We start from the raw sequence: 3,344 nt of genomic DNA on the forward strand, positions 1-3,344 counted from the left end.
TACTCCTATGAAGCATATCTCAAACCATGAATCAAGCTTAGGCTATTGTGTTCGCTAGCTATGCTCGATTAGTTATCTGTACTAGGATAGAGGGTTGTGTGAATCGTTCAAGTGACATAAGGTAGCAAAGGAGCACCAATTGTCCAAAGCATGATCAGGAACTAGGGTATACCCTATCCAGCGATCATGAGAACACCCCGTACATGAATCGCTGCTTGATTTGTATAAGTGACTAAATCCCTAGTTATCCTTTACCCTAGGGTCTCTTCACAATCAAATATGTAAACTTGCATGGAAATTAAAGACAATGTATTTAAAGTGCATGTATTTAAATGAAAGAAATAAAGAATGCATGTAATAAAAATGGCTTCAATTGCAACTCAATGGTCAGCACTAGAGATCAAGATTACAATCAAAGGACTAGCTATCTTTGCGGCAACACAAGGAACTTGAAGGTTGTCCCAACGACTCTCTAGGCCTGTCACTAACCAAAAAGAGGCCAAAGGGGAACCCTAGGCACATAGATGAAGCTATTTTTTATACCCAATAGGGTTTACAAAGATTTGAATTCAAAATAGGAAACTTTGTTGAAAATGTCACAAAGCAGCTCGCTAGGATCGCATCTGTCGACCAATGATGAGCCCCTAAAATGCACTATTTTAGCCCCCCATTTACTTTTGTTTATCCTCATTTATCTCGTATGTAACCCTCTGTTAACATAGTTCGGAGTTATACAAGCTTTGTTCATGTTTTAGGAAAAATAGGTTAAAACCAAGGAGTTAACCAGTACAAGAAGCCAAGGGATAATTGAAGCACATAAAACCTAAGTCAAATATTTAGCCAAGTTCAAAAGCCTAAGATCATTAAAGGAAAATAATACTATGTTCGACTATAAGGTGTGACCGGTAACACAAGGAGTGACCAACTCTTAAGCTACAAACTCCAAGATTGCTACAAGGTTCGATCCAGAGTTCGACCAAGTGAACCTCCAAGGCGACCAAGTTGAGTGGCCTGAAGATTATTGAGCTCGAGATACTGAGAATCTTGACCAAGTGCTCGACTAGGGAGCCTCTAAAAGGTGACCAAGTCAAGTTCCTAAGCTGAACTAAAGATTAAAATGCTGCAAGTCTTGACCAACAGCTCAACCAGCAAGACCTTGAAGGGCGACTAGGTCTAGATCTCAACCAGCAGCTCAACTAGGGAAAAATAGGGTGCGATCTAGTCGACAGTGACGATCGCCTACGTGAGATTTTATGCTAAAACTTTCCTATTTTGAAATTCAAACCTTGTAAACCCTTTTGGGTATAAATATTAACTTCGAAGATGTTCTTAGGGTTTCTCTTTGGCCTCTCATAGGTTCGTGACAGACTTAAGATGTCATTAAGCAGAGCAATTTAGATTATGAGTAGTGTATATTTCAATACATATTCTGGTTTGTGCAAAACGTGTTCGACTGCCTGTGACAACCGGCAAAGCTCTTGTGCTTTATATGTAGATTAGAGGGTCATTTGATTGTATTCTCTGGTGTTAGTTACAATCACTCAGTTGCAAAAGGATTGATCTTTTTACATGCTTTCTCTTTACTACTTTCATTTAAATGCTTTCATTTGCTGCTTTGATTGTGATGAAGCTTAGAGATAGGATAGCACTAGTACTACTGATTCAGTCAAGTATACATAGTGGGCTACGATTTCCCATAGAGCTTCTCGTGATCGTTGTGATTGGGTATACTCTGGTTCCTAATCGTGCTCTAAATGATTGGGGCACCCTTGCTACCCTATGCTCTCGAATGACTCCTTGAATCATATAACCTAATAAGGATAACTTACTAGATCTAGTTTACTTACATGGCATACTAAGTCAGAATCATAATTGAGCATTACTTTGTAGGAATAGAGTTAATTTAGATTTTACATGCTTTCAAGTAGTTATTAGAAAAACCCTTTTCAAAACCTCCCCTTTTTATTTTCTTTTTACACAAAGCTATAATAAACTAATCTAGAAGTGGTTAATAATTGCATTTAAGTCCCTGAGGATTGACACCCAACTTTCTCACCTTCTATATTATTTGGGATTAGTTAGGTATTATAATTTTTATTTTTGGTAGTTAACGACACACGCCTTGGCGACCCTAGTCGTTGCCGGGTAATTTGTTTACGATTATTAGCTTTAGAGTATTGTTTCTTTGTTTTTAGTTGTTTTTTTTTTTTAATTTTATTTTTATTTCATTTACTGAAGTCTTGATTTTGTGTGCTTTAATTGTGTATGCTGGGTTTGCCTTCTCTGGATCTTAAGCTAATACCTATAGACCCCAAGATTGAGAGATCCATTAGGTCCCTTAGGAAACCACTTCGAATCCTAAGTTTGCAAAGTCTTATGAACTTAAGGTAATGGTCAAACGTCCAATGGTTCTCGCTAACTAAATCCCAAAACCCCAAGCTCCTCGCCAACCTGTGGTGATGGAGCAACCACTTAGGCCTCTTAGGGACTACTTTGTATGCAACACATACACTTTGCCATCTTGCATCTAATACCCAGATGTCAAGATGACTCAGTTTGAGATCAAGACTTCGATCATCTCAATGCTTCCTAAATTCTATGGGAATTCAAATGAAAATTCTTAAAAGCATCTAGATGAATTCCTCAAAATTTGTGCTCCACCATCTGAATCCATAATTTTGATGATGATGCCCTCCACTTAAGGCTTTTCCTATTCTTTCTAAAGGATAAGACCAAATATTGGCTAACATCCTTAGAGCCGAACTCGGTGACTAATTAAGCCACCATGCAACATGAGTTTTAAATGAGTACTTCCCAATTGGGAAGACTAATCAGCTTAGGGGAGCCATCACTAGCTTCTCACAGATAAATGGTGAGCAATTTTTCAAGACTTGTGAGCGCTTTAAGGACCTTCTGCGTACATGCCCACATCATCAAGTCCCTAAGTGGCAATTAGTTTAGACATTTTATGAGGGGTTAGCTGAGCATGATCAGTCTATGGTTGATGCATCATGTGGACATACTTTCCTCACAAAGCATGAGAATGAGGCTTGGACTCTTTTTGAGACCCTCGCCAAGAATTCCCAACAATATAGTGTTGCTGCTCGTATACTTTCCCACCCTTCTTCTTCATAACCTAAGGAAGCTTATGAGTTAGCAATTGGCCATGACTTTACGCCCACTCTGCACATGATCATTAAGAAATTTGATGAGGTTTTTTCCTTAGGACAACCACCTCAACTGGTAGCATATGTAGAGTTGTGCACCATATGCTCTGACCCTTTACATACTTATTACAATTGCCCCCCCCCCCCATACCTACTTTGTGTAGGAGGAAGTTAACT

General features: G+C 38.8%; 1 non-coding gene across 1 annotated transcript; it reads right to left on the reverse strand.

The window, feature by feature from the left end:
- Nucleotides 1-2,833: 2,833 nt before the first annotated feature.
- On the reverse strand, nucleotides 2,834-2,939 carry LOC131143584 (small nucleolar RNA R71). The gene has a single exon (XR_009133569.1). It is a non-coding gene; the product is annotated as a small nucleolar RNA R71 (small nucleolar RNA).
- Between the last annotated feature and the right edge of the window lie 405 nt (nucleotides 2,940-3,344).

This window comes from Malania oleifera, chromosome 11 (assembly GCF_029873635.1).
Source record: "Malania oleifera isolate guangnan ecotype guangnan chromosome 11, ASM2987363v1, whole genome shotgun sequence".
NCBI lineage: Eukaryota > Viridiplantae > Streptophyta > Magnoliopsida > Santalales > Ximeniaceae > Malania > Malania oleifera.